General features: G+C 46.8%; 1 long non-coding RNA gene across 2 annotated transcripts in view; it reads left to right on the top strand.

Moving 5' to 3' along the window:
* The window catches only part of LOC309519734, a 37185-nt gene extending 20640 nt beyond the window's left edge, over window positions 1-16545 (top strand). The window contains exons 2-4 of one of the 2 annotated variants that reach the window (XR_014213991.1): window positions 3988-4121; window positions 13587-13676; window positions 15121-16545. This is a non-coding gene — a long non-coding RNA (uncharacterized lncRNA). The remainder of the gene's footprint in view (window positions 1-3987; window positions 4122-13586; window positions 13677-15120) is intronic. The other variant, XR_014213990.1, reaches the window with a different exon arrangement.
* The last annotated feature ends 4047 nt before the right edge of the window (window positions 16546-20592 follow it).

Genomic DNA, 20592 nt, shown 5'->3' with positions numbered 1-20592 from the left:
CCGAGTGAGGGGTCTTGTTGTCTGGACAGCCCAGAACCTACATACACACTGCCCTGGGGAGATCACTTCAATGCCAGCAGCCAATGCAGCGGTTTGACTTCACCCCTGGAGGCACACTCCATTGCCTCTCCAGACAGACGGGTGCCAACAGCAAAGCAGCCTGTGATCCTTGGGTGAAGGGCAGTATAGACGTTTAAACCATCACCACAACATTCCCAACTTTATGAGGAATGGTTGAAGGAGTTGGGTACGTTTAGCCTGGAGAAGAGAAGACTGAGAGGTGATAGGATAGCCACCTTCAAATATCTTTTGTGTGCTCTAAAAGGTGGGACCTGGAACATTGAATTCAAATGACAAAAAAAGGAGATTCCAATTTAACATTGGGAAGAACTTTGGTAAGAGCTGTCAGACAGTGGAATGGACCAGTGGCTGTTCTTGGGGTCTCCAATTTCAGCAGCACCCTGTGTGACGCCAAAAGTCAACGCCTCCTCACCTCTTGCACTCCATTCGAAATCATAGTTGCAGTGTCCCTGGCAGAGTCCCCAAGGCTCCAAAGGTAAAGGATCCCTGGATGGTTAAGTCCAATCAAAGGCAACTATGAGGTTGCGGCGCTTATCTCGCTTTCAGGCCGAGGGAACTGGCATTTGTCCACAGACAGCTTTCCGGGTCATGTGGCCAGCATGACTAAACCGCTTCTGGCGCAACGGAACACCGTGATGGAAACCAGGGTGCACGGAAATGCTGTTTACCTTCCTGCCAGAGTGGTATCTATTTCTCTACTTGCACTGGTGTGCTTTCGAACTGCTAGGTTGGCAGGACCTGGGACAGAGCAACGGGAGCTCACCCTGTCGCAGGGATTTGAACCACCCGTGTCCCCGAGGCTCCACACCCAGTGTGACCGAACCAGTCATGCTCCCCTAAATCTGCCTCTGAGTGGACTCTGTCAGTAGGTAGTGGACTCCACTGGAGGTTTTCAAGCGGAGGTTGGGTGGCCATCTGCCAGGGATTCTTTAGCTGTGGTCCCTGCATTGCAAGGGGCTGGACTAGATGACCCTTGGGGGTCCCTCCCAACCCTACAATTTTGTGATTCTAAAAGCCCTCCTTGGAGATGCCCTAGTATGGAACATGGAACCTTCTGCATGCAAGTCTGAAGAGCTTCAGACTGGGGTGTGGGGGTTGAAGGCTGCTTCTCAGGGTTTCTGCACTTCTTGTGTTTCATACCTGAAACTCGCCTTTGCCAGCTCACTGTTCCAGGTGTTGTTCATTCGGAACTACCCCTTACAGGGTGTCCAGTCCAAATGTGATGTTTTCCTCCCCCGCCCCACTGCGTCCCAGCAGAATCTTCCAGTAACACCTGCTGCTGCCAAGCTCAATTTATTCAGCCTGTCGAAATGGGTCCCTTTTAGGGGTCTGAAGGTCACCGCATCTTGTTTCTGCTGCCCACGGCGATGCCATTACTCACTTCCTGTGTTTTGAAATGAAGGCTGGCATCGCAGACCAGGTTCATGACTGTGCAGGTTATCTCAGAAGTTGAAACAGGGAGCAGCCTTTTCGTGATGTGTTGCGGAAAAGCACACACAATATCCGCATAGATGCAAGGTGTGTCATGAAACCCTAATAAGTGGGGTTTCACGCGCACACACAGCACACCGCTTTTAAATGAAAAAACAGCTCCAGGGGGTTCTGCTTTGAGTGGGAGAGTGATGGCAGGGGAGGCTGCTTAACCCCTTCCCCACCTGCCATTTCCCTGCTCTAAATTGTCCCCATCCGAGATCTGATGTGTCATTACGCTCGCAAACACACATACGGACAGAGTAGACCCATTGAAATTAACGGGACTCATTTTAGTCAAGTTCATTAAGTTAAATAGGTGTGTTCTGGGTAGGATTAACATGGGATGCAACCTCCCCCACCCCAATTAAAATAAAACAAAATTTAGAGTTTGTTCCTCAAGGAAAGCAGAATCGTCCTTTTCAAGTGTTTTACCTTTTCCTTGGTTCCTTTCTTAAATATTAACCCAAACGCCATTGGATGAGTGTTCAATGGAGCAGAAGGACCCCTGTTCAAAGTACGTGTGTCTTGTGCAAGTATCTGTTGCTCTGGGGGGTGGGGTTTGGGAGGGTGATTTTATTGAGGACGCATTCCCCTTTCTTTCTGACCCTTGAGGCCATGCTACCCCTTGTGCTAAAGTGGGACAATCCTCAGTGGTATGAAAAGTCAGTTTGAGAGCGTTACTTTTTGTGCTCATGATGTTGGGGTGGTTACACTTGATACCATTTACAGCGCTATTTGCTCCTGCAAAGGTTTCAGGGTGGTCACACCATTTTGTTTCAGCCAGTGTACGTCCCATAAATTCTTGCTGGAATCCTTTTCATCCCACAAATGTACAGTATTTTTCGCTCTATAAGACGCACCAGACCACAAGGTGCACCTAGTTTTTGGAGGAGGAAAACAAGAAGAGAAATATTCTGAATCTCAGAAGCCAGAACAGCAAGAGGGATCGCTGCGCAGTGAAAGCAGCGATCCCTCTTGCTGTTCTGGCTTCTGGGATAGCTGCGCAGCCTGCATTCGGTCCATAAGACGCACACACATTTCCCCTTACTTTTTAGGAGGGAAAAAGTGAGTCTTATAGAGCAAAAAATACGGTATGTGTGTTGTCCTGCTTTTGCTGCCCTGTAGTGCCAGAGTTCCCCTCCAAATGACCATAATGTGGCCACATTGGGAAATCCTCGCAAAACAACTGATAACGCAGAATGAAGTGTGGATGGACCAGCACATATCCACTTTGAATGTGCTATGGTTGCAGCAACGACATGCTGCAGAGTAACCTGATGCGGCCATTGATATTTATGTATGTTGCGATATTTATTTAAAAGAAGGTGAAGGGTGGCTATAGATAACATTTCTCCTCTGCACCCTTACGGCCTCCATCAGTTACTAATCTGCACCCCAAAATGAATATTAATTGTTGCAGCAATTTCACTCAAGAAATGCACATATAGACTTCTTGTTCATGCCTGTTGACATCTTTTTAATTAAAAAAAAAAAGTTCAGGGAGGCTGATGGCTGATACTGAATGTGTTTCTCTCTTTCTTTGCTTTCCAAAAGTGAGGAGGATAACTTCAAAGTGGCTGTTATTTACCTCCTGGACAAAGAAAATCCAGGATTTGTTTGCAAAGTGCTCAAAAGACATCAATTATTGGAGCAACAAGAAGTCATTTTCTCCCCTAGCTGTGCCTCCCTCCTTTGTATTTATAGAAGTTGCAATAGGTCACAAAGCAAAGCTGAGTGCGTTGAAAAGCACTTATTTCCACAAAGCACAAAATTAGCCAAAGAAATTCATTGGCCACTAGTTTAGGACTAGGCCAATTTGTGAGGTGGCCTAGAAATGGTTAAGCAGTCTAAATGGAACCCTCATGCTCAGGAGAAGTCTACCTTGTGAGTAGGGATGGGGGAAAATTTCCTTCAGTTCATATTTCAAGGTGAATTTACCAAATTCGTCCTTTCTGAAACACAACTATCCTTGGAAGTCTGCACCATTGCAAATTTCGCAATTCAGTTTTCTAGGCAAGTAATGTGCACAAAAATGCATCTACTAAGGGGAAAGTGTTTTTGTGATTTGTTTTTAAAATCACATGCCAAAATTAAGGGCAAAATTGCATAGAGAAACATGTATGCTGGGAGAAAAAAAACCACTCCAACACTGATTAATTTTCAGGATGACTTTTATTCTTAAACTCAAACTGATGTGGAAATGTGGAGAGCCAAGCTTACGACTGGGAAAATAAGAGAAACCAACACTGACCTATTCGCTCATCCCTCCAGATGGGAAGATAGCTCAGTTGGCAGAGCACGAGACTCTTAATCTGAGGGTGATGAGTTCAAGCCCCGCATTGGGCAAAAGATTCCTGGACTGCAGGGGATTGGACTAGATGACCCTCGGGGTCCCTTCCAACCCTACAATTCTGTTCTCCCTCTAAATCCCAGGTGCTGAAGGCAGCCAAAAAAGGGCAAAGAGTTCCCCAGGACAAGGCCAGCTGAACTTTGGAGATGTGTGGGATCATCAAAAGTGTCCCCTCAGATGACCTTGGTGACTGAGATGGAGTCAGGCGACCCTCAAGGTACTTCCGGCCTTGCTTTTTCCGTGCTTTGTGAAGTAACGCAAGAACCTTGAACCTGGCTGGTAGTGAATTCTCAGCTGGCTCAGCCTCTCTGAGCAGTAGGTAGCCTGTTCCTGGAAGCAGCCTGGCCACTGCCTTGTTTTCCCCACCCCGTCCTAGCCACACAGTTATAGAGACACATGCTGTTGTCTGTCCTCTGCCAAAGAAATGTGCAGTCCGTGGGAGGTTTAAGGACGCGCGGAGGATCTTTGATCCCTTGCAGATTAGTCCTAACACCTGCAACTTGAAAGGCACATTTGGAAGATCTTACGCCGCGTCTCCTGAGGAATAGGTGGAACCAGTGCTTCCCACAGGCCTTGGTATGACGGACATCACTCCTGCGAATACCGTATTTTTTGCTCTATTAGACGCAGTTTCCCCTCCTAAAAAGTAAGGGCGTCTTATGGAGCGAATGCAGGCTCCATGGCTTCAGCGAAAGCAATGCGAAGCCTCTGGAGTGCAGCAGGAGCTCCCGCTGCACTCTGGAGGCTTTGCGTTGCTTTCACTGAAGCCAGGAGAGCAAGAGGGGTCGGTGCACACCAATCCCTCCTGCTCTCCTGGCTTCGCTTCGCTGGAGAGGCGCTGCACAGCTTTCCCTCTCTGCGCAGCACCGCTTCAGCGAAGCGGGAGGAGAAATGGAAGGGGCTCCACTTCTCCTGCCGCTTCGCTGAAGGGGCGCTGCCACAGAGAGGGAGAGAATATATTTTTTCTTGTTCTCCTCCTCTAAAACTAGGTGCATCTTATGGTCGGGTGCATCTTATAGAGCGAAAAATACGGTATGTGCCCAAGGAGGAGAACTGGCCCAAAGCATTGGGAAGTAGCAGCTGAGAAGACTACCTGGGGCATTTTTGTCGTGCGTGATGCTCAAAGTTCCTTAACAGCCCTGTCTTTAACATATGCGCCGCCGGGGTGCAAAGATCCTCCCAGCGCCCCCAGATTTAGTTTAGCCCCCAAATTAACTTTTATTATGCTTAGGTCAGACACCACACACACGCCTTATCGCTTGTTTACGAAAGAAGGGAGGAAAAAGAAACAGACTTCCTTATTTGCACATTTATTTACAATACACTTATACTTAAGTATACAACACCACCACACTTAAACTTAAAAGTATTGTTTAGGCACCTACTTAGGAGAAACATCAGTTGTGTCAAAGGCGCCGCTGCCCCATAGCAGCTCATTACAATACGTAACATAATATTTTGATGTAAGAGTTAATTTCACATGCACGGCGCCATTGTGAATGATAAGCGCCGTCATTAAGTCTGACAAGCGCCACCATTATGAATGACAAGCGCCGCTGCTGGTGCGGCGCATCTTTGGTAAATGAGGGCACAAAGTCGAAAGTCCTTTAGTGAAACAGTAGGTATACATTTCGATAATACCTAGGTATATATGTATTTTGTTTTTCTAGCTTGATCAAAATTATTATTATTTCATAACAGGTAGATAGTTAAGAGCTTAGGCGGCTTCAGCAGTGGGCACCTGGTGCCCCCCAGAATTTGGCGCCCAGGTGCCCCGCACCCCTTGCACCCCCAGGTAAATACGGCCCTGTTCCTTACAGTCTGGAAAGTGATGAGTCTGGATGTATAGTGTAGTATAGGTCCTGAAACAATTCTTAACTGCCCTTTATCAAAAGATTCCAGGGCAGTGTCTGAAAGCGTGACTTAAGATTGATTCACACAACATATCAAGGCTATTGAGAAGCAACCAATAAGCAAAACAAACAAAACACCGTATTTACTGGAATCTAATGCTCACCTTTTCTGGCCAACTTATGTTGCAAAAATTAAGGTGTGCATTAGATTCGATGGCACATTTACATCAACCAGCAAATACTTTTGGGGGTTTCAAGGTTCTGAAAAATGAGGTGCACATTAGATTTGATGGTGCATTAGGCTCAAGTAATTTTGGTAAATAACACCCCCCAAAAAAAGCTAGAAACAAAATAAAACAATTCCAAAAATTATCTAGGATCTAAAATGCTCCTGTTCTTCCGCCTTGTAAGTATCTCACTTCATAGGTTGGGGCAAATGCTTTCCTAATGACTGGATTGTATATTTTGATGGTACCAGCTTCAGCCTTTTATTGGCTTGGCAAAACAAAGGCCTGCAGTTTCACACTGGGCATATTTGTGTTCCTAAGACAATGTCTGCATTCACACACAATGCTAAGCCATAGTTTGTTTTCAGCATAGTTTGTTATGGGCACTCTGAGTTGTTATGAATGCCACACATTCTATTTCTCTAAACCTTGGTTTATTTGTTGCTGCCTTGGCCTCCTGACTTTGTGGCTTGATGAGTGCCGGGAATGAAATGGTGGAACAAACCGTGGTCAAGCGAGGCTATTGAGTTCAAATGTAATACCAATCCATAGGAGAAACAAGCCACGGTTTGTGAGCCAACAGCAAATTATGGCTTTACATCATGGCTTTGTGCCAGAAAACAAACCATAGTGCAGACTGGGCTGTGTGAACAAACCATAGTGTTACTAAACAGACCATGGTTTACCTTTTTGTGTGACCGGGTGAATAGCTCCATAGAACAATAGGACAGCAGAATAACATTTGGAACACATTTTCATGGCACCATTCTGCACCACAGGTTAGAACCCCAACTTAAACCCTGCACTCATTTCAAGCCATCAGCAAGGCAGGAGACAACACAGGGCACGGAGGGGGAGGTTGCCAGGCTGACAATGGGCAATGATGTAAGCGGAAGTTGCATTTCAGCGATGGCAGCAGCGAAGGGAGCATCCCGTTGCCTATCCATGGCTGCTGCTGCCAGCCTCCTCCTTTGGGCAGCTCGTAGCAGCTGCTGGAGAGCAGGGGAGGAAGAGGAGAGGCCATGGCGCCAAGGCCCAGCGCTGCATGATGCGCTGGCTCCAAGGGGCAGGCAGGGACAGGGCCGTCCTGGGCGGGAAGAAAGGGGAGCAGAGCAGAGCACAAGGAGTCTTGGTTTTTTAAAAAGTGCTTTGTGCATCCATATCTAATCTTGTCGTTTTCTTAAAAAAAAAAAATTCCCATTTTTTTGCATTACTTTTTGTAAATCTTACCAAAAAATAAAATAAAATCGGGATTAAGGGGTTTTCTCAGGACGTTGGAGGGTGTGTGCGCTGTGTCCTATTTGTGTAAGTGGCGGTGGCATTTGATAGGAAATGCTTGGGGGGGACGGGACACCAGGGAAGAGATGGCATATAAATCAAATAAATAAGGATAAGTATAGGTGTTGAAAGAGCCCCCAACTCTTCACCCCCCTCATTTGTCTCATGGGCCCAAAGAGAGCGCCCCAATGCCCCTTCCATCGCTCCCCCCTTTGCAAAGGGACTACCTGTTCCCCTTACTCCCACCCGCCTGAACCTACTGCAGCAATTCAGACTGTAAATATTAGGAGTAGGACGTCCTTAGTGCAAGTGGAAACAACTCCAAGCAATTCCTGTGCAGTTGATTGAGCTTGGAGGCCAAAAGTATATTAAAAAAAATAAAAAAATAAGTGACTTCTTTCATGCCGGTTCCTTTCTTTACTTTCTTTTTTTCTTTCTATCTTTTTTTTTAAAAAAGCCAAAACCACAGCTTCCCCATCAGCCAGAGGCTGGGGGATCAAATACAGGTCATATTTAGCAAAGGTGGAGATGAAACACAGTTAAAGGAGCTGGCGAATATGACATCACGGCGTGTAAGAGTGTGTGTGTGTGTGTGTGTGTGTGGGTGTGTGTGTGTGTGTGTGTGTAGGCTGGAGAAAGTGAGGAGGGGGAAGGGGCTCCGTCCTCAGCCAAAGGAGTCAGAATCCCATGGAGACGTTTTTTTAATGGCCCTGTTTGTGAAAAACACCTCTCACCCACAGACCGAGAGGTCGGAGTGCAGTTTGCTGGACGCACTGATGCATTCAAAAGAAATTGTAAAATAGAACCTTTGTTTTCTTTCCTTCTGGAATTTTTTTTATAAAAAAATCACATACAGTGGTACTTCGGGTTACAGACGCTTCAGGTTACAGACTCTGCTAACCCAGAAATAGTACCTCGGGTTAAGAACTTTGCTTCAGGATGAGAACAGAAATCGCGACGGCAGCGGGAGGCCCCATTAGCTAAAGTGGTACCTCAGGTTAAGAACAGTTTCAGGTTAAGAACGGACCTCTGGAACAAATTAAGTTCTTACCCCGAGGTACCACTGTATTCGTTCTTGAGGCACTTCCACACCACTTGTTTAATGAGCATTCATCCCAATTTGCTTTTAGGGAGATCAGACGGTGCTGGCTCTTTAAAGAGTACCCATTCTGATTTGTTGGTGGGGACTTTAGAGGACCGTCACTTCATAGCAAGTGTTAGCCCACACATTCCAAAAGTGTTTTCACTTTCCTCATCGCAAGAAGTCCAATCTTTTTGACCTGGATTGGCAGGGATGTGATTGAATCGGGAGGAGCCCTTCGTCACTCGGTCACAGGTAGATAGAAACCAGCAAGGGCTTCTAAATTTCTCTTTCGAGTTCGGAATTGATTTTTCGCCTTCCCTGCCGCAAAAATAAAATACAGTGGTACCTCTGGTTACGTACTTAATTTGTTCCGGAGGTCCGTTCTTAACCTGAAACTGCTCTTAACCTGAGGTACTACTTTAGCTAATGGGGCCTCCCGCTGCTGCTACGCCACCACTGTGCAGTTTCTGTTCTCATCCTGAGGTAAAGTTCTTAACCCGAGGTACTACTTTCGGGTTAGTGGAGTCTGTAACCTGAAGGGTTTGTAACCCGAGGTACCACTGTACAGTTATAGGGTTTTTGTGTGTGTGTTTTTAGGGGCTATTCCACATTGACAACCTGTTTTGCAAGCGCTACTGGGAAGCCAGAGTCTGTGCTTCCTGTTACACCCAGTGGCTGGAAGTGGGCAATTCTGATGCTCTGGACTTAACATGAATATTACCCTGTGGTGGATGGTGCCCACTGGGGACTAGATGGGGTGGAAGACAGGGAGCCCAACAGTGGGTGGAGCCAGGGTGAGTGACAACCAGAGTCGGAACCAATGACAGCCAGAGCCAACTAATTTTAGTTTCTGCCCCACCCTCTTCTTGGGTGAGGGCAGCACAGTAAAGAGGAGGAGGAAGGCGGCAGTAGTGTTACCCCTGGGCTGGAAGCAAGTGAGAAGGTGGGTGGCAGGGAGCAGACTGAAGCTGGTGAGCCAGCTCCCCATATACCCAAGCAGATCAACCTCCTCTGGCATTGTTGTTGTTTAGTCGCTTAGTCGTGTCCGACTCTTTGTGACTCCATGGACCAGAGCACGCCAGGCACTCCTGTCTTCCACTGCTTCCCGCAGTTTGGTCAGACTCATGTTTGTAGCTTCGAGAACACTATCCAACCATCTCGTCCTCTGTCGTCCCCTTCTCCTTGTGCCCTCCATCTTTCCCAGCATCAGGGTCTTTTCCAGGGAGTCTTCTCTTCTCATGAGGTGGCCAAAGTATTGGAGCCTCAGCTTCAGGATCTGTCCTTCCAGTGAGCACTCAGGGCTGATTTCCTTCAGAATGGATAGGTTGGATCTTCTTGCAGTCTATGGGACTCTCAAGAGTCTCCTCCAGCACCATAATTCCAAAGCGTCAATTCTTCAGTGATCAGCCTTCTTTATGGTCCAGCTCTCACTTCCATACATCACTAATGGGAACACCATAGCTTCAACTATACGGACCTTTGTTGGCAAGGTGATGTCTCTGCTTTTGAAGATGCTTTCTAGGTTTGTTGTTGCTTTTCTCCCAAGAAGCAGGGGTCTTTTAATTCCATGGCTGCTGTCACCATCTGCAGTGATCATGGAGCCCAAGAAAATAAAATCTCTCACTGCCTCCATTCCTTCCCCTTCTATTTGCCAGGAGGTGATGGGACCAGTGGCCACGATCTACATTTTTTTGATGTTGAGCTTCAGACCATATTTTGCGCTCTCCTCCTCTTTCACCCTCGGCATTACCTTCATTTATTTCAAAATGTGCCAAGTCAGCCCAGCTGCATTTCAGGGGCCCCTCCTGCTCATTCTGCTGCTCATTCATCTGATCCAAAGTTCTATCCTGTGGGTGTTCCCCACCCCCTAAAATAATGTAGAGAAACGTGGAATTGTAGAGCTGGAAGGGAACCCCCAGGGCCATCTAGTCCACCCCCCTGCAGTGCAGGAATCACCACAAATAATGAGGAGTCTGATAGCTCAGTCAGTAAAGCATGAGACTCTTAATCTCAGGGTCGTGGGTTCAAGCCCCATGTTGGGCAAAAGATTCCTGCATTGCAGTGGGTCGGACTAGATGGTCTTCGGGGGGCCCTTTCAACGCTGCAATTCTGTGACTATGATTCTATCCCTCAGAGGAACATATGTTCGCTCACAGGAACATAGCAGGTGTGTGGGAGGTGCGGATTCAATTCAGTTCACATTTAAAGCCGAGCTCTCCGAAATGAGAGGTAAATTGAAATGCAGCCCTCCCTTAAGGCCTGCAGTTCTCCAGGCAAGCAACACGTACAAAAGCGCCCATGCTAAAGTGTGCCTAGAAATGCATCTGTTGGTGAAAGTAACAGGAGAAATTGCTTTGCAAAAATGTGTAAAAAAGTAAAGGTAAAGGGACCCCTGACCATTAGGTCCAGTCGTGGCCGACTCTGGGGTTGCGGCGCTCATCTCTCTTTGTTGGCCGAGGGAGCCGACGTACAGCTTCCGGGTCATGTGGCCAGCATGACTAAGCTGCTTCTGGCGAACCAGAGCAGCGCACAGAAACGCCGTTTACCTTCCCGCCGGAGCGGTACCTATTTATCTACTTGCACTTTGATGTGCTTTCGAACTGCTAGGTTGGCAGGAGCAGGGACCGAAGAATGGGAGCTCACCCCGTCGTGGGGATTCGAACCACCGACCTTCTGATTGGCAAGTCCTAGGCTCAGTGGTTTAACCTGCGTCCCACAAAAATGTGTACGTTAAGGGAAATTGCATGTTTTTTAAAATGTGTATAGGAAAAATTTGCACCTAAATGCTGGAGAATTTTCATGAGAATGTTCTTTTTAAAAAAAGCACACTGAGGTGGAAAGGCAGAGAACTGAATTTCAGGTTGGAAAAATGAGAATTTGGGAGAAATTGAAATGGGCAAAATCGCCCGTCCCTAGAACACCAGAAACTGCCTTATACCAAGTCAGACCATTTGCCCATCTATCTTGGTATTGTCTACACTGACTGGCAGCAGCTCTCCGGGGGTTTCAGGCAGCAGTCTTTCCCCAGCTGTGCTTGGAGAGGCCATTGGGGAGCAAACCTGGATCCTTATGCATGTGCAGAAGGTGTCCTCCACCTGACAGTGGCAGGATTGCTTTCAACAACAGTAGCTCCTCTGCCCATCCCCACCTGTCCCTTCCCACGACCGATTCCCAATGGGACAGAATTCTTGAGCCTGAAACTTCTGAGAAACGGCCCTGAGGAACCCAGCAACCCCAGGCAAGCAGAATGGCCATGATCTTCATCTGAGAAGAATTAATGAGGCATGTAGGATAGTAATGGGTGGAGGGATGGGGGGGGGGGAGAAAACACCCAAGCAACTCTCCCGCAATTCCCTCTGGACCTCCTGCCCGAGGAGCGATGGGTCTGGCGAGAAGGGGGCCGAGGGGCAGTGGTGGGGAATAGCAGAAAGGGAAGGAGAACAATATCGCCTCAATTAGCACGGTGTTTCCAAAAGTGTGGAGAGCGGCCAAGGCCCGGCTTACTGACTGTGACAGAACATTATTACAATCAAACGGGCATGGAATTTGCTCAAAGGCCAAGCTGAGGCGTTCCTTCACAGATGGCTGACTTCTTGCACCACAGAATCTCTGCCGACCCACCAGCTCAGGAGGTCGCCTGGTGCAGGGATCTTTAAAGTCTCAAAATCCTAGGTAGCTCGGGCCAGGGATTGTCAGGATCCTGCCCAACCCGAAACCCAGAGAGACCTCGATGTCAAAGACCAGCTGCTGGAAATTGCAAGTGAGGAGATTTGCTGATTCACTCAGCTGCTGCTTGTGGGCTTCCCATGGTTGGCCACTGTGAGAACAGGATGCTGGGACTGGTGACACATTGGCCTGATCCAGCAGGGTCGTTTGTTGTTGTTTAGTCGTTTAGTCGTGTCCGACTCTTCGTGACCCCCTGGACCAGAGCACGCCAGGCACTCCTGTCTTCCACTGCCTCCCGCAGTTTGGTCAAACTCATGTTGGTCACTTCGAGAACACTGTCCAACCATCTCGTCCTCTGTCATCCCCTTCTCCTTGTGCCCTCCATCTTTCCCAACATCAGGGTCTTTTCCAGGGAGTCTTCTCTTCTCATGAGGTGGCCAAAGTATTGGAGCCTCAGCTTCAGGATCGGTCCTTCCAGTGAGCACTCAGGGCTGATTTCCTTCAGAATGGATGCATTTGATCTTCTTGCAGTCCATAGGACTCTCAAGAGTCTCTTCCAACACCATAGCTGGCTCTTTTAGGTTTATTTTATTTCAGGCATCCCCAAACTCGGCCCTCCAGATGTTTTGGGACTACAACTCCCATCATCCCTAGCTAACAGGACCAGTGGTCAGGGATGGTGGGAACTGTAGTCCCAAAACATCTGGAGGGCCGAGTTTGGGGGTGCCTGTTTTATTTGATGTATCGGATTTATATACTGCCCTTCATCGAAAGATCTCATGCTGGTTCACAGAATAATAACACGAGACAAAAAGCAGAAATAACAGAAACAGCAAAACGATGACCCACTAATGCGTTTAAAAGGCTGTAGAACATTAATCGGCCTGGTTGAAGAGGAACAGTTTTACCTCAGTATATATAAGGAAGTCACCAGGCAAGCCACTGCAGAAAAGGCCCTTCTCATGTTTCTCCCTCTGGGGCTCGCTTGGAGGAGGCAGACAAAGAAGGGCCTCTGATGATGATCACAGAGTCTGTGTTAATTTATATGGGGAGAGGCAGTCCTTGAGGTGTTGCGGTTCTTAAATAAGAGGCACGGGACCCTGTGGAGAACCCCAGGCAACCTCAAGTATCTAGTCACATTAGCCTCTAGCTTGCGGCACCCTCCTACTAGAATATCGTGAACCTGTCCTGATTCCTCCTCTTTGCCCCTTACAGACTTCAAGAGTGCAATGAGGCTTCTCCATTAGGGCAAATGGGGCACTGCCCCACCACCCTCGGTCTGCCCTCAGCCAGCCCCCTCCTGCCTGCTCTTCTATGTACAAAAGTCCAGGAGGTGGCCCTGCCTGTCAGCCTCCTCCCCCCCCCCACTCTGCAGTCTTAATGTTGCCGTTTGTAGATCTTAGTACAGAATTGTAGAGTTGGAACTGAGACCCCAGCGGTCATTTAGTCCAACCCCCTGCAATGCTGACGTGGTCCATATTATGGGGAACGAACCTGCGGCCTTCATCTTTTCTGCTCTGTTTTTGTTTCTGCTCTGCTTTGGTCTTTCGTATTTCGTGTGGTCCTCTACTCAGGGTTAAGGAGGGGTTAACATGCGGATGAAGGTGATGAAGGACTCTTGTGTGAGAGGCAGGGAAGGAAAGAGAAGAAAGGGATGCTCCCAGGTGAGAGCTAGGAGGGTTCACCTTTCTCTGTGTAGGACAAGTGAAGGTGAAAGAGGACTTTGTCTTCTTTCCCCTTCCACTTTCCCTTCATTTTAGTTTAGTTTGGTTTTTTTATGGCAATGTATTATGAAAAGCCTTAATTAAAATCTTACAAATTGGTATATGATCAGCACCACTCTCTAACCCAGGCATAGGCAAACTCCAGCCCTCCAGATGTTTGGGACTACAACTCCCATCATCCTTGACCACTGGTCCTGTTAGCTAGGGATGATGGGAATTGTAGTCCCAAATATCTGGAGGGCCGGCATTTGCCTGTGCCTGCTCTAACCACTGGTTCAGAGGATGATGGGACCAAAGTATAATTAGTTGGCCCTTCCTTCTCTCCTCCCTGCACTTCCGCCCTGGCAGACCCAAAGGGCGCCAGTAGCCCCATGCAGAGGGGGTGCAGGCATCCGGGTGCACTTGCCCCGGGCATCAGAGGGCAAAGTCAGCTGGGGGACCCTGCCAGGGGGCTGCCAGGCTTACGCTGTCATGCCAAGAACAAGACTCCCGCCCTGGGTCCTCACCCAAGCTCTGCATGGACCTGGGCACCAGCCATGACTGCAAGAGTGAAGGCAGCAGTGGACCTTGTGGAAAGCCTTCTCCAAGGCAGCATCCTCCAACTGTTGTCAGACTCCAGCTCCCATGAGCCCCAGCAAGCTTGAGCAATGGTCCAGGATGGTGGGAGTTGTAGTCCAGCAACATCTGAAAGAACTTCAGATGTTTTCGGACTACAGTTCCCAGAATCCCCCACTCATTTGCCATGCTGGCCAGGGGCTGGTGGGAGTTGGAGTCCAACAAACTGTGTGGAGGGTCACGACTTCCCAACTGTTAAGATAAGAGAATCAGCTGCGTGCAATGACCCAGCAGATACGAGGAAGGGCTTCTAGAAACTCAGACTGCTACCCTAAACACACTTCCTAGAGGCAGGAAGACCCTCTGAACTCAGAAGGCACTTCCTTCTGAGTAAAGATGGTTTATGATTGCAGGCACTATGATTTTTTGATTTAAAAAAATTAAAATTAGGGGAGCCTTAGGGCCTTGCAGGCACTATCTGAAGACACCATGTTGGGAACCCCAGAGTAAAGTGTGGAATGGATCATTTTATTGGAATAATTTCATTAAATCATAGAATTTGAAGGGAGTCAAGGGATCAACTAGTTCAATCCCCTGCAATGCAGGAATATGTATCAAACCTTGGGTGGGATCTAAAAATGGGGGGGGGGGGAACCACGCTATAAATAATTTAGAAATTATATAATTTTAACAACAACAACAAAATCTGTATGGAAAAGCACTTTTTAAAATTTTCTGCTCTCTGGCACCATCTGGTGTTGGATATGTATAGCGCAGTCAAATCACTGTTTCCTTACTAATGTAGCTGAGTCCCTCATTTCCTTTCTAGATCAAGGACTGGGTTCTGCCATATGGAGGAAATAGACAGAGGCACTCCATGCCCCTACTTTTGCTGGCAAAAGAACCATTGGAATGTCCTCAGGAACCCAGAAAAAAGTGCTGAGCAGGCTCATACCCTGCTCTAGAGTGTAGGACCTGAACCAATGGCTTCAAGTTACAAGGAAGGAGATTCCAAGTAAACATCAGGAAGAACTTGCTGATGGCTAGGGTTGCTGGACCGTGGAATGGACTCCCTTGGGAGGTTGTGGTCTCTCCGTCCTTAGAGGTTTTCCAGCAGAGGTTGGCTGACCATCTGTCACGGATGCTTCAGCCGAGGTTCCTGCACTGCAGGGGGTTGGACTAGATGACCCTTGGGGTCCCCTCCGACTCTACAGTTCTAGAACCCCATCTTTTGTGATGTCCTGAGAGCCTCTTACGAGTTCCCCCAGACGACTTGTTCATTGGCTATTCATCCTGATTTCCTCGCACAGAGCATACAGAGATGTTAGATCATGCCTGATCTATATTGATGTATGCCTTGCTCTTTTGCACGGAAGCAAAAATCATTTAGTTAATATTCCCTTGGCGAAGGGTAGGGAATCTCAGGTCTGAGTGCTGAATGTGGCTTTCCGGGCATCGCTTCTGTGTCCCTCAAGAAGAGGCTGGAGCCAGGCCACACCTCTCACTGGCTCTGCTCTGCCCCCTCCTGTAATGTGTCCTTCACATGTAATAATACCTATTGCTGGCCTGGATTGCTAGGGAGGGTGTGTATATCTGTCTGACCACAATCACTTTTGCCATGCCTGGCCCTTGGAATGCTGCCCAAAAAGGAATGTGGCCCTCAGACTGTAAAATCTTCCCCAAAATCCCCGCCTGAGAGGCTTGGATTAACTACCCCAGTAAATACCCATCTATGTGAATCAGTCCTTGGCTGAGAGGTTAATACCTCAGTATTTGCAGACCCCAGACTGGTGCCGCACTGATCACACCCTCTCTCCCTTCTCCTCTGAGGAAGGAGACATGATGGCAATCATCAGTTTGCCTACCTTGATTAAAAGGGCCTTGTTCTTTCAGGGAAGGCTTTGATTTGATAATTGGATGAAAGAGAAACACTTCCGAAGTCTCCATTGCGCGATGCATCTTTTGTTCCGTTCTCCCTTTCCAGTCCACTTAGCCAGAGAGGGGCGAATGACGTTTTAAACCTGACGTTTCAGGGCACTGGGCCAAAGCTGTCTGTAGCCAGGCCAAATGCCCAGAGTGGTCAGAGAGGGACGGCTCAAGATGCTTTGGGGTTGAAGAACAAGATGTTGCTGCACATTGCATGTGGAGAAGCTGACTGGACTGACAAGCAAATCTTGGACTGCGTACACCCCATACATTTAAAGCACAAAGAATCCTATGAACTGCGATTTACCTCCACAACAGCCCTGTTTAGGGAAGCTTTTAATATTTGATTAATTAATGTATTTTAATATTTTGCTGTAAGCCACCCAGCCAGATGGGTAGAGTATAAATAAATTATTATTATTATTATTATTATTATTATTATTATTATTACCCTCCCCTGTACAGTGTTCCCCACCTGAGGCAAGCACCTCACTCCAGCTACTGCAGGGGTGGTAAACATTCTCCACCCAAGGGCCACATTCTCTTCTGGGAAACCTTCTGGGGGCCACATGCATTTGTATGGCAGGCTCATTTGTACATACTCACTCATCTAATTTCCTGTTGGGTTTTCCCTCGTTCCACATCTGGTATTCCCCCATCTCTTAGCCTAACCTCCCTCACAGGGTTGTTGTGAGGCTGAAATGGGAAGGCGAAGAACCATGCACACCACCCTGAAATCATTGGAAGATAAAAGTGGTATATAAATGTAATAAGTAAGTAAATAAATATTCAGAGGTATACTGCTCATGCATCTGGAAGCAATTTCTAAACAGTATATGTATAATGCTTGGGTTGTGGACCATGCAAAGAATAAGGGCAAAACTATTCATGGAAATAGAAAGCTGTAAAATACCTGTTGAAATACATCAATATCCAGTAGCATGAGCAAAAATCAAACTAGATTGTTCCCTGACCCTAAGAACTCACAGTCTAAATGCTGACAGTGGGGCTGCAGACAAGAAGATAGGAGGGAGAAGAAAGAGAAAGCCACAGATAACAGACAATAGGGAACGGGGATGAGGCTGAGCTCCTGTTAATTGAAATTTTGTGACTAGTCTGCAAGATTTGGGGTTCTGCAGAACTCTTTGTTCTAGGAAACGCTATATAGACTCTGTATAACTTGACAGACTTCACTCCTGGAGGCATGCTCCACTGTCTCTTGAGAAAGACGAATGCCAACAACATTTGCCATATTTGTTGAGTTTTTTGGGGAATTCACCCCAAAAAGGCAAAGAGTGATACTCAAACACACACATACTGGTTCTGTTGGCAAAAACCCAGACATTTTGCCAACCCCAGACGTATGGCAACCTTACAGGCTGCATTTGATTCTATATAACTTGGAGTGAGCCCAACCATTTTTTAAAAAAATGCATTTCACTATTTCATGCCTATAAAAGAAAGATTTGGTCATATCTAATGCAAGAGTGAAGAACCTATGGCACCTCCAGGTGTTTCTGGATTCCAGCTCACATCATCTCTGACCATTGGTCATGCTTGCTGCTGGGGCTGATGGGAGTTGTAGTTCAACAACATCTGGAGAGCCACAGAGCCCCCAACCCACCCTGTCTACTCTGCTTTGGTTGGCACTCAGCAACCACTGCTGTCAGCCTGACCTCATTCATGTGCTAGATTTTGTTATTAGCAAATAATTTTCTAGTGCAATTAAAAGAAAAAGTTCTAAAAGAAGAAGAGTGGATCATCTATATCTTAAAGGTAAAGGGACCCCTGACCATTAGGTCCAGTCGTGGCCGACTGGGGTTGCGGCGCTCATCTCGCTTTATTGACTGAGGGAGCCAGCGTACAGCTTCCGGGTCATGTGGCCAGCATGACTAAGCCACTTCTGGCGAACCAGAGCAGTGCACGGAAACGCCGTTTACCTTCCCTCCAGAGCGGTACCTATTTATCTACTTGCACTTAGATGTGCTTTCGAACTGCGAGGTTGGCAGGAGCAGGGACCGAGCAACGGGAGCTCACCCCGTCGCGGGGATTCGAACCGCCGACCTTCTGCTCAGCAAGTCCTAGGCTCTGTGGTTTATGTATTGTAAAATAACGCCTCTTTTTCCTGGATGGAGGATAGAGAGGGGTGTGTAGAAACCAGTCTAGTGTACAAATGTAAAATTTACATTCTTAGTTCTGCCCACTTTTGACTTTAACCCCGCCCACTCCTGGCATGTGGCCCTCCCAAGGTTGAATAACAGGGAATGCGGCCCTCGGACTGAAGATGGTTCTCTGCCCCTCATATGCCTGCTCCATGCAGAGGCTTTTTTAATGCAGAAGTGACACCTGTGTGTACAGGTTTAGGGGTGAGATAACCTGCAGAATCCACTGGCATAAAAGTCTGGGTTTTTTTCTTCTTCCTCCCTTTGGTTTTTGCGTTTTTTCACTCAAGGCTCTGCCAAAGTGCTTTTTAAAACAAAAACAAACCAAGACTCCTCCAGCTATATGGCAAAGGAGCCTCCTTTGAATTCAGGTATTGTTTTCCAGAAACAACCACACACACACACACACACACACACACACACACACACACTCTCTCGCCTCATTCCATCACAGCTTAAAATAACCACTGCCCACTCTGGAAGTTAAATTATTATTTTTCCCTGCTGCGAACACAGTCAGCTGGACACTTCCTTGTTGGAGCTATATTAAACAGTCTTCTTTTCTCTCTAGCCACCCCCCCCCTTTCAAATACACCTCTGGAGGAAAAACTGGAAAGTGTTTAAACAAAACCGCCTAGGATTCTTTGCTCAGCCTAAATGGCCTTGGAACCGGCCATGCCCTCAGTTAAGTTTTTTTTTAGTGGAGGCAGGTAAACAGACCTGGAAAGGAGCAGACACCTTTGTTGTGTGTGGCTGTTAAATTTCATTCAGCTTCTCAAGTAATTTGGTGGCATGCATATATATATCTCCAAAATTAAAGGTATTTTGATTGTCAGTAAATAAAGAAAAATGTTTCACTGGGACCTGTCCGACACAAATAAATAAGCAATCGACAGTGCAATCCTGTACTGGTCTACTTGGAAGTAATTTCCACTGACTTCAGTGGGGCTTATGATCAGGTAAGCAGGCACAAGTTGGAGCCTTCCGTTTTGATATCCAATCTACTACTTCCTAAATATAGATTGGGAGTGGGGGGGGGGTTGCTTGCAGGTCTGGTGGGGGTTCCGTGTACTGCCTATCAGTGCAATCCACGGCCATGTGCAAGGTTGAGCCTCTTGTGCACATCACCACAAGTTTAGTCGTTTCTCCAGATCACCGGCTGAAGTGATTAAAAAAAACGAATCTCATTTTTAAAGCCATACAGACATTAGGACCATATTGCTTTTCTTTGACATGTTCAAAGGCAGCAAATACATCGCCCACTGACTCTGTGTGTATGTGAACTTTAAGGCTGCAGTTCTATGCACGCTTAAGCTAAGAGTAAGTTCCATTGAACACAGTGGCACTTACTTCTGAGTAAACATGCATTGGCTTACTGAAGGAAAGAGAGAAGCACATGTCTGAGACTGACCACATTTCTACCAGGAAGTGAGTCCTTGGACACAAACAGCGGAGCTTACGCCACAATCAACATACCACCCCGTTCTCTGCTTGTGTTTACTTAGAAGTAAGTCCCAGTGAACTCTGTGGGAATTACTTCTAAGTAAACACGAATCATTTCAGAGGGCTGGAAGCGCTTAACTTTAGCCGGACCCTGCCTGCAAAGTGTTTAATCGTTTTGTTTTAACTGAAATGTATTGAAATAAAATGAAAGTTTGTTCATTACAAATCACAAGCAGGGTCTTTTTCGTTGTTTAATTAAGAAATGTTTGTTGACACATGTACACGTGCAAGGAAAGTTTACCTAATGCATTCTTGCAAAGTACAACTTATTTTTTCAAGTGAAAATAATCATTCCTAATTTCAATTCAACTTATTCTCAAGTAAGTGGATCTGGGCTGCAAATAAAAACCAAGAAATTCACCAACGTGGAAGTATTTTTAAATGAAATATTATCATATTTCATTTGAAGTATATATGTTTTGACCATTTTATTCATGCAATATATTGTTTTCTATAGTTCAAATTTGGACCCAGATCTCGAATATAAAAATACATACATCTCAAACGGCTTCTGCCGTTGTTTTAAGTCTTGACAATTTTCTCTCTAATGAACCTCAGAAAATTGGAACTGGTAGCGAGTAGCCGGGGCATAAGAAGGAAAAATAAATAATAATAATAATTTGGTAGGTTCTTCTACCTTGCGAAGTGACAGGTAATATTTGTCCTGTCAAGGTTTCCGTACCAGACTTGAATCCTAAAAGAAATCGAAG

Source organism: Podarcis vaucheri, assembly GCF_965113315.1.
Source record: "Podarcis vaucheri genome assembly, chromosome: 15".
Classification (NCBI taxonomy): Eukaryota; Metazoa; Chordata; class Lepidosauria; order Squamata; family Lacertidae; genus Podarcis; species Podarcis vaucheri.
This window is presented reverse-complemented; position numbering and strand designations above follow the sequence as displayed.